This window comes from Canis aureus, chromosome 27 (assembly GCF_053574225.1).
Source record: "Canis aureus isolate CA01 chromosome 27, VMU_Caureus_v.1.0, whole genome shotgun sequence".
NCBI classification, from domain to species: domain Eukaryota; kingdom Metazoa; phylum Chordata; class Mammalia; order Carnivora; family Canidae; genus Canis; species Canis aureus.
The window spans coordinates 7,515,978-7,526,924 of record NC_135637.1 but is presented as its reverse complement, the minus strand read 5'-3'; the positions used below and the strand labels follow the sequence as shown (position 1 = coordinate 7,526,924).

The 10,947-nt window shown below is 44.4% G+C and overlaps 1 long non-coding RNA gene across 1 annotated transcript in view; it reads left to right on the top strand.

Annotated features, from left to right (window-relative positions):
* Nucleotides 1-599: 599 nt before the first annotated feature.
* LOC144299475 (uncharacterized) overlaps nucleotides 600-10,947 on the top strand; it is a 43,397-nt gene continuing 33,049 nt past the window's right edge. The window contains exons 1-2 of the long non-coding RNA XR_013366183.1: nucleotides 600-700; nucleotides 3,347-3,420. This is a non-coding gene — a long non-coding RNA (uncharacterized LOC144299475). The remainder of the gene's footprint in view (nucleotides 701-3,346; nucleotides 3,421-10,947) is intronic.

The window sequence follows — 10,947 nt, the reverse complement described above, 5'->3', positions numbered from 1 at the left end:
GCCTCTGGCTTTTAGGGCCTGTGAGTCTGGGAACGTGAGTGATTTGCCCAAGGCTGCCCACAGCTAATCAGAGAAAACTGGACCAATCCAGCTCCCTGCCAGTGTCCCTGTGTGCCCAGGGTATTGGTCTCGTGGCACTGTTGCAACAAACTTTCACACGAAGGAGATTTATTGTGGCTAAAATCAACACGTCGGTGAGGCCGGTTTCTTCCCGAGGCTCCAAGGGAGAATCTGCTGTTTCATCTTTCCAGTTGGTCCAGGCCATCCACATTCCTCTTGGGCAGCCCTTCCTCCAGTTACAAAACCAAAACCAGAGTGTCATCACATCTCTCTGTGACGTGACCCCTCCTCTGTGCCTTCTTTTATTTGAAGGGTCTTTATAGTTAGTACAACGGGCCCAACCAGATAATCCAGAATGCCCTTTCTGCTTTAAGGTCAGCTAATTATCCAGTTTAATTCCTTTTTGTCATATGACCTAACATACCTGCAGTTTCCGGAGACACCTTTGGTGGGGACAGACCGTTAGTCAGCCTCCCCTACCTTACTGTAATTGATTTTTCTGACTAAAATGAATGTTCTAGCAGGCAGCTCTTCTTTTACAGAAGTATACATCACAAAGTAGAAACCCTCCAGATGTGAAGGACAAGTTTTTCCCAAGTCTCATGGATATACAACCTGCTGATAAAGTACGTTTATAGAGGTAGGTTGAGCTAGTGGACTGTTTTTTATTTATTTTATTATTATTTTATTTTTAAAGTAGATGCCATGCCCAGTGTGGACCCCATTGTGGGGGCTTGAACTCTCAACTCTAAGATTAAGACCTGAGCTAAGGGGTGCCTGGGGGTTCAGTGGTTGAGCATCTGCCTTTGGCTTAGGTCGTGATTCTGGAGTCCCAGGATCGAGTCCCACATTGGGCTCCCTATAGGGAGCCTGCTTCTCTCTCTGCATGTGTCTCATGAATAAATAAATAAAATCTTTTTTTTTTTTTTTTTTTTTTAAAGACCTGGGCAGCCCGGGTGGCTCAGCGGTTTAGCACCGCCTTCAGCCCAGGGCGTGATCCTGGAGACCCTGGATCGAGTCCCACGTCAGGCTCCCTGCATGGAGCCTGCTTCTCCCTCTGCCTGTGTCTCTGCCTCTCTCTCTCTCTCTCTCTCTCTGTGTGTGTGTGTGTGGTCAGCTAATTATCCAGTTTAATAAATGTGTGTGAATAAATAAATAAAAATCTTAAAAAATAAAAAAAAGACCTGAGCTTAGTCAAGAGTCAGATGCTTAACTCACTGAGCCACACCCAGGCACCCCTGGGCTATTCTTTCAATAAAGAAGATGCTTCTAACCACATTCTTCTTCCTAACTCTCCACTCCACCAAATATACACATGCACACACACCGCATTCTATTGCAAGCGATTTAAATAATACATAATTTGGGTGTCTTTTTTTTCAATCATGATTCATATTTAAATCAGAGTGATGATACACAATCAGGACCCATTTTCTGTTTTCCTCCTGAGGACAGAGCTGAGGACTTAAATGCAGAGTTGGAAGTGGCTACTATCCACTCAGAGCCAGGAGCAAAGGCCTTGCTGCTATAGAGAAAGCATGCTGGCAGCAAACCAATAAAAATAAAATTCCAGAAGATTTTAATTAGGATCCATGTGGAGTTTTAGCATACTCACCTGCTGTAATACAGCATATCCCATGCTTCGTGAGGCTGATCAGCCCCTGGATTGTTAATTAGTGTAAAAATGTCTGGGCTGCAGAAGTTCGGCCAGAGAAGTGCAGCAGCTGGTTATCACCCGGCCTCTCCCAGCTGAAATCGAGCCCTTCACTATCCTCTGGGATTGTGCCACTATTGTCATGTTCATGTAGCATGAAATCCACTGCCTCCTCAATTTGGAGTAAGTTATAGCTCTTCACGAGAAGTGGAGCCTCTGGTTTCCTGGCATCTCCCATGTGGTTATTCACCACCCCGGGAACTGCCAGAGGAGACTGCCTTCTGGGCAGAGGGGGTGTCCGCACTGGACAAGGTGCATGTCACACCTCAGCATCCGAGGCCAGCCCGGAAAGCAAAACCATAGTGCTGGCATCCGGGTGTGTGCCAGCTTCACAGCCTGGGTTCTCAAAATTGTGGTCCTGTAAGATGTGACACTAATGCTGGGAACTGAGGTCTAAGATCCCCCTTACCAGGGGCAAGCAGGAAGGAGAGATTCTAGAGTTCTGTTTGCTCAGGATGTTTGCACATTAACAATAGGAAAGTCAGGAACCTGGAGGATAAACCCCCATGCACACGATGAGGAGAATGGAGGTTGCCAGCCACCTGCTGCCACTGGAAGGGTGTGCAAGGTGGCTTGCAGGCGCTTTCCCTCCAGTAAGCAAGTTTTGTCCTCAAACCAAAATGTTTCAAAAGGCTCCATAAAGCTGTTGACCTCCAAGTGTCTTTTAAAATCTTTTTTTAAAAAAAGATTTTACTTATTTATGCATGAGGCACACAGAGAGAGGCAGAGACACAGGCAGAGGGAGAAGCAGGCTCCATGCAGGGAGCCCGATGTGGGACTCGATCCCAGGACCTGGAATCACGCCCTGAGCCGAAGGCAGACGCTCAACCATTGAGCCACCCAGGAGTCCCGCATCTTGTAAAATCTTATAAAAATACTGGACATATTGGTGACTATGTTACTATCTGAGACCTTGGTGATCCCAAAGGTATCGGATTGAATTAGATAGAAAACTGTTCCAAAGGAAATGACCCTTTTGTAGTTAGGCAGCATTTCTAACTATAGTAGCTCATTTTTGCCCACTGTTTTTAACTCGGGTCCTGAGCGGGAGCCAGCGCTCAGTGCCAGCCAGGCCCCTGCAGGAAGTCAGCATGCATGCATCTGGAGGAGGGGCAGGGAAACGTTCCTGGGCTGAGGGCGGTTGTTCTGGGGGGCAGAGCAGGCTTGGGTAAACCTAGATTATGAATATCTAGATTCTGGAGGACTCAATCCACTTCCCTTCTATGAAAGAGTAGTTCCTGACTTGGAGTGGGGAGAGGAGACCAGATATGAAAGTTTAAGTGCAATATTTTACTTCCTAAAATGGACTGTGGCTTTTCGTGGTGAACGTGCATCCTTCCTCCCAAAGCAGTGTCAGGACCCACATGGACATGACTTCTTGCACCTTAGGGGAAAATGCAGACTCTGTATCTTTGTGGTTTTCCCAGAACTTGGTCCTTCAGCTGCCTTGCTATCCCCCAACAACAATTTTAACTCTCTCTGGATTATTTTTAAAGTTGCTGCTATGTTTTAAGTGTCCTTATTTGGAAATCAAAAAACAAATGTTTCCCTATTTTTAATGCCCGCTTCTAGGAAAAATCCACGAAGGCAACTACACCAGACCCTCCCTGTGCTATTGGTTCTGCCAGAGAGGCATTTGGCATAAGGTGAGTCAGGCTTGGACCCCATCTGCAGGTCATTCACTGATTCATTCATTCATTCATCCAACGTGGCACCTATTATGAACCTGGCTTCATACTTGTTCCTGGGGCTACGGGGATGGATGTGGCAGTTATAAGGAGCCTGCACATTTCAGTGCAGAAATTCAGAGAATGAAACAAGGAAACAAATAACCCCGTAGTTCTCGACTGTAAATACGGCGGAGGTAATTAATGACCCGGTGGATTGGTTGGAGAAAGGTTAGCCCATCGTACAGTGGCAAAAAGGGAAAGTTCTCTAGGAGGTGGCATGAGGAGCCCAGCACCTGAAGGGAAGATTAACGACGAGCCAAACTGCACGCAGAGAGTCCTGGCAGAGAAGCAGCCAGATCCAAGGTCCTGAGGCAGGAGCAGGCGTGGACTGTCTACTAAACAGAAGACAGCTTGGGTGGGTACAGCACAGTGATTCTTTACTGCCTCACTAAATATCACAGAGAATGACCGCAAAGCAATCTCGGAGACAGCTTAATTCCCAAGCAGCCAAAGCATGTGCTCCGACTATGGAGATGCATGTGGTCTGCTCACAGTTCTTCACCAGTAAGCTTTATCTGGATTACTGTGGAAATATATGAATGTCCTCCTAAGCTTCTTGGGTGGCTTAAAATACACCTCAGAAGCGGCCTAGACTCTGTCTCAAATCGTTTTTCTACCAAGAACGACCAGAATGCAAACCAATCATTCTGTGATAGTCACAAGAGAACTGGGATTATTTTATAAGAGGCAGGAGCCACTGATGATTTTATATGAAATTGTTCTATTAGCATCCGGGGTAATCAGATGAAAACGAAGCCTGGCATCACTCAGGATGGTCTATAAAATTAAGACGCTACTAACGACTGTGTTCCCTCCTCAGTGCTTGTCTTTCTCACCTTTGTTGTTGTTTGGGGTAATTTTCATTCTTGCAAATGCTGCTTTTAGTTCTTCCACTGAAAAGCCTTCATTTTTTTCTAAGCTGCTAACATATTCAGCTGTTAAGCCACATTAAGCCTGGTTTGTCTGGGCAATTGAGCTTCATAGCCTGTGTTTTGCAACAAAACAAGCTCAGTCAGAGAAGGCAGCCGTGGAAACTAAGTTGAAGATACACCTAGTAATAGGATTTATTTTACAGTGGGGACAAAGTGAAACGAAAGGCTGACACGCTTCTTGGCAACAAAAATTAAATCCAGCCACAGTACAGCTGTGGTTTTAAAACAACCTTCGATAATGGGAAGGATTTGAATGTTTACTGGAGAGTTGATGATACTAAAGAATTGTTAATTACCTTAAGGTGGAACAATCATATTTTGATTACTTAAAAATACTTATTTGGCAATACTACATATTCATGGATGCTATGGACAACTATAAATCAGAGATGGATTTTCTTTTTTTTTTTTTTAAAGATTTTATTTATTTATTCATGATAGTCACAGAGAGAGAGAGAGAGAGGCAGAGACACAGGCAGAGGGAGAAGCAGGCTCCATGCAGGGAGCCCGACGTGGGATTCGATCCCGGGTCTCCAGGATCGCGCCCTGGGCTAAAGGCAGGCGCTAAACCGCTGCGCCACCCAGGGATCCCCCCAGAGATGGATTTTCAAAGCTTGCAAAAGCCTTCTGGTTTATCTTCCTTTCAAGGTTCTTCCTTCTTCATATTAGAATGATGACTTAACTATTTGGATACTGAAGCTCAAACGGGAATTATAGTGCGACTTTGATAGTCTTTAAACCTTTAACTCTCCCTTCCACAGGAACCAGACAATATTCAGTTCAGAGCTCTGTGTTTGCACGTGCAATGGGGATCACCTCACAACTTGGTCAAAATTCCAGGTACAACAAGCCTCAGGAATGGGCTCCTCTGGCCCTAGTAGGGCTTCCTTAAAGAAGCATTTTCTGCCAGGACTAAGAGAATAGACGACATGGCACGGTGATGTGTCACATGACACATTAAATGGCACAGACAATGCGATGGACATGCATTTATGGTGGAGTTACTATTATCATCTGCTTTTCATCCCCATCATTAGCCCAGCTCCTCTGGTCTCTGATAGAAGTTTCTCTGAGTCATCGGCAACCCTATAAAGAGAAAGTTGCTTGGGAGCATAGACAAGTGATAAGAACAGGGCTTCACCAAATAGACCTGAGGCAGCGGATGTATGCATGGAGGGTATTGTCACACTGTATCCAAGGGGTGGCAAATAGAGATTGTGATGGTAAAACCTGCATTTGATTCAGTGCTGAGATAGCTCCTCCAAATCGGCAAAGTAAAATCATCCCTAGTAGAAATAGCAACAAGAACAAAAAAATGTAAAAGTGTAAGAAGTAGACCATCAACTCTCCTATCCTCTGTGCAAATGGCAGGAGGAGGGCCCTGTCCATGAATTGGTTTTGCCTTTACTATCCTCAGAATCATGGGATTTCATACTCTTTTCTACCAAATTCAAGCATTCCATCCTTGGTGTCGCTTATCTTTCTTTTTTAAGTTTTTATTTATTTAAGTGATCTCTGCACCTAACGTGGGGCTTGAATTCATGACCCCGAGATCAAGAGTCCCTTGCTCTTCTGACTGAGCCAGGTACGTGCCCCTGCTTATCTTTCCTTAAATGGCCTCTGGCTCCTCATTTGTTCTGAGCGACATCTCCAGAAGCGCAGGGAGGACTTGTCTCCACACCGCTCTGGAGTGCAGGGATGCAGCCCTCCCTCCACGCCACTCACGCACGCACTTGCCCATCCTGTGGGAGGGCGAAGGATGTGTCCCACTGGGGAGATGTCTGGATGCTCATATCCTCTGTCTCCTTTTGTCGACGGACCAGTGTTAATATGTGAAAGGCTGCCGTCTGTGGCAACTCACACTGCAGGTTCCGGGGCTCTGTGGACTTGACCACACGTCGCCTCCATGACCATGAACTCAAAGATCCGGACTTGCAGGGTAAAGCATTAGGAAGCCACTTTTACTTCTGATACAACCAAGTTTATCAACACAGCATTAGCACCCACAGAGATGATGCTTTTGATGTGAATCTGACTTTAAAAAATGTTCAATTAGTTTCAAGCTTCAATAAATCATTGATAAATAGCAGTAATAGAATAAAGGTTGGAAAAAGGGATTAAAAGCATGCTTTTAGACGTATGCTTTCATTCAGGTGCTGTGTCTTGCTGCGGGACGGGATTATGTCTTCCATATCCTTCTGTTCAAAGCACCTAGTACTGCATGGCGAGGTCTCAAGTTTGGCTACAGCCAATGCATTCATTTGCAACGCGTTTAGCTGGAGTACAAGACTCAAACTGTTGCTCAAATGAGAGAATTTTAATGATCTCTCATATCAAAATCCAACAGGGAGCAGCCTGGAGCTGTTCTAGTAGCTTCTGCTTCATGCAGGGCTTGGGAATCCAGGCTTCTTAAAACTGGTTGCTCAGCTGTGTATGCAGCCTCTCTGGCCAAGGTCACCTCACTGGTGGCAGTGTCAGTTCCAGGAATCACCTCTGAGGTGTAGGGTACAAGAAGGGACAGGAAAGTGTGCAGGTAAATGTCCAGGGCCAGCTTTGTCCAAGGAATGTCACAGGACATTTCCACATACCACGTGTCTGTAACCAGGTACCCTGGCTGGAGGTGGTTGTAAGGGAGGCTGGGTGATGCACTTTTTATGTCAATATAATGAATCTATAGTTGCCAGAGTTAAAATCAGAAGTTCTGTTCCTGGGGCACAGCCAATGTCGGCTAGGTGTCCCAGAGGAAGCGCTGTTCCCTGCAAGAGAGGAAGACCCAGTCCCCAGCTCCAGGTCACCACATCACATGGCCCTGTCACACCCAGAGCAGTGCTGGTGCATGATGGGAAACTCCTCCCATTCCAGGGACATGAGGTACCATGTGCTGGGGTGGAGGGTGAGAAGAGCACTTGACTAGGAGTAGGCATTGTGGGGGCTTGAGCCTGATTCCCTGCCCCGAGCCTGATTCCTTGTCTCTGGAAATGGTGGGGCTGTATATACAGAAGGATTTTCCCATTTGCCTAAATGCAAGGACTGTTATAAGGTCCCATGAGATAACATGTGGAAAGTACATCACATGCTTTCAAATGTGGAAGAGTATGTGTTTTATTTCCTGCTGTAACAGTAGACCTGTCTTCATGGACGCACTGTGGGAATTTAACAAAGGGACACACATGAAGCAAAACCCTCGGGCAAAGAATCAGTGTTTAAGATGAAACTAGACTGGTTTACTCCCACATTAAACTCCCCTTTGGGAAAACAATGGGAAGCAGGGAAAGGTCTTCCCCATCAAAGAATCAATCTGATAGGTCATGGGATCTGGGGTTAAGTAGAGGGAAAAACGAAGGCCATTGTGTCATCTTCCCATCCACATACCCCACCTTCCCTTCGCATACCTGCCTGCAAGCCAGGCTGCCCTGGCCTTCTCCACCTGATGTCCACCAGCCTGGGTGGGTGATGCTCCTCATAGTTCATTACATGCACCTCATGCCACACTGTCCAGGGCAGAAACAATCAAAGATAAGCATAGTTTTATTTTTTTTAAAGAATTTATTTATTTATTCATGAAAGACAGAGAGAGAGAGAGGCAGAGACACAGGCAGAAGGAGAAGCAGGCTCCATGCAGGGAGCCCAATGCGGGACTCGATTCCCGGGACTCCAGGATCGTGCCCTGGGCCAAAGGCAGGCACCAAACCGCTGAGCCACCCAGGGATCCCCAACACCGTTTTAAATTCAACACTCAGAAGCCATTCTTTAAGTAACAGTAAGTGCTGGATTTTTATGACCTGGAGGGAATTTGTTTTCCTCCTGTCATCTTGTCAGAAGCTTGGCCTCTGTTCACGAGTGTTCATTTCTCTGAATGTTCATTTTTTAAAAATGTGACCCCACTCTCTTCATCATAAAACCTATTCAAGTGACAAAGAACCACAGCACTCTTTGCAAAAAATGAAATAAAGATCCATGGTATTAACAAAAAATAGCCAAGTTAGTGTTCTCTGCTAAATCAGGCACATTTGACATTGGGTTCTTCTATGGACTAAATTCAAGAAATAATATATTGAGAAAAATTGTGTCTCAACTTGATTTTTTTTTTCTGTACTCTGGGTGACCCTTACTCTCTTGTTTTTAAATATATCATAATAGCACCTTCTTCCAAGTGTTATATTGAGAGGAATACACAAAATAATGTTAAAGTAGCACTTAGCACAGTGCTTTGCACATAGTAATTGTCAATTAATGCCATCGGTCACTTCAGGAAACACCATCTTGTAATGAAGCTTTCCAAATGCTGGTCTATGAATGGGGGTTGACCTGGATCAAAGTTTGCATGGCTCTGATACATCTTTTCTAGATGTATTTCTCACTACTCCTAGAATGGGCAGTCTCTGTATTGGACAGCTAACTGGAGAAGCTTTCACACCATAGTAAGAAGCAGCAGCTCCTAAAGCAAAGGCTGCTGAAACTGCCGCCCTCCTCTGTGTCAGATAAGAGAAAAGGAGGTGTGAGATCGGCCAGGTCAGGGCCACAGCCAGTGGGAGCCTGCCTCCCCAACGAAGGTGTGCGGTCACACTATGTGCAGAAGTGCTTATATCAAAGAGAACATAGCGCCAGTATTTCCAAAATGTCCAATGTTCCAATAGAATTCAGAAAGGTGGATGCTTATGTTATATCTTCAAAACTGGACATGTTAGAAACAAATAAAGAGCTTTATTAAAACATTATTCATGTCAAACAGCACATGTTTGCAGACTGCGCTTGGTGGAGTGAACACTAGTTTGTGACACGGTCACAAGGACACGGTCTGAAGGAACAAGGGCTACTTTATTAGAAAACTTTCTAATTGAATCAGAATATTTTAAGTTGAGAGAAATAATTTTGACGGTTGAAGCTTCTCTTGTCCATAGAATTGCAGGTGATCTTGTGACCATGATTAAAATAAAAACAGAGTAGAGCCTGGGTGGCTCAGTGGTTGAGCACCTGCCTTCAGCTCAGGGCATGATCCCAGGGTCTTGGGATCGAGTCTCACATCAGGCTCCTTTTCCCTCTATCTACATCTCTGCCTCTCTTTCTGTGTCTCTCGTGAATAAATAAATAAAATCTTAAAAAAATAAAATAAAAACACATTTCAGAACAAGTCTTAGCCTATGTATTGTAGGGTTAATTGTGAAGGCTTGTAGAGGGAAAAGCCTCTGTGATATGCTGACTGCCACTGAAAATTCTAGATATGATTAAGTTTTCTAAATCTCTTTTTTTTTGGTCTGTTAAAAGAAGATGCTATGCTCTACGTTTCCATTTATTCAACACTCTTGAAATGACAAAATTACAGAGATTGGAAACTGATTAGAGGATCCCAGGGGTAGTGGGAGCAGAAGCAATGTAGGTATGAAAGGCAACATTAGGGATCTTTCTGGCGACGGGGCTGCAGACAAAACATGGCTATAGCTTAACCGCAGTCTTGCCCATAGTACTGCATCTCTGTCTGTTCTTCCCACTGAGTTTATTGTCATTGTATCTGATACGTGATCTACTTTTAAATTATTTTTCACCCTCCCCGTTGATTTATATTTATTTGATTGAAATCTCTTTCAGCCTCAGCATGACTCGCTGTGGTAGTGGTGACGGCCTCTCTCACTTTTGGAATAGTTACAGGGGTTGGAACACGGTTTGTTTTTAAAGTGGTTAAAAGTGGTTGTATTTACAACAACTCACAAAATCCTTAGAAATCAGCTCTTGAGAGTTGGCTGGGATCTGCTCTCAGCACACTGCTCTTACCACGCTTATCCTGCTGCCTTTATGTTGAGGAATGGGAAGGCTTAGGTATAAAAATGGCCATGAAATCTCTTTATTACCTCCATCAATTTGTAAAGGGCTTTACATTATCCTCTTCTATCTTGTGTGCATCATCCCTGCTTCTGCATGGTTTGGCATTGTCCGGATAAAAGAAAGTTAGACACTGCACACTAATTATTCATTAATAAGCACAGATTAGGTGAGGCACAGAGAAGGCTTTTCTAATGGATTCATTGTAAGTATCACTGGGTGATTGGAGGACTCAGCAAATGACTTTGAACAGAGTTCTCAGAGTGAGTGGTGATTAATGAAAAGTAAATTGTGTAATAAATTCCAGCACTGACATTGTAATTAGAAAAATCATGATCCTGAGAAGTGCTCATTTCAGATTTTGGAAACAGAAAATTGTTATTTTTCTGAAGCCACGTTTTCTCAGATTGAATCCCAGATACACTACTTACTTGCTGTGTGATTTTAGGCAGATTGCTGTTTATATGTCATAGTTTCCTCCTCTATAAAATGGGTATGATGCCAACAGTCCCCAAGTATTTACAACAGCATGGCATAAAGTAAGTAATCCGTAAGTGTTAGCTGTAATTATCATTATACATTGAATGTGTCAGTCAGGGCCTCAAAGGGACCTTACGTCATACTGCAGTAGGTAATCAGAGAAATTGTGATGTGCACCAACTCCTTAGTCAGGTGCAGACAGGATTATGGCTGA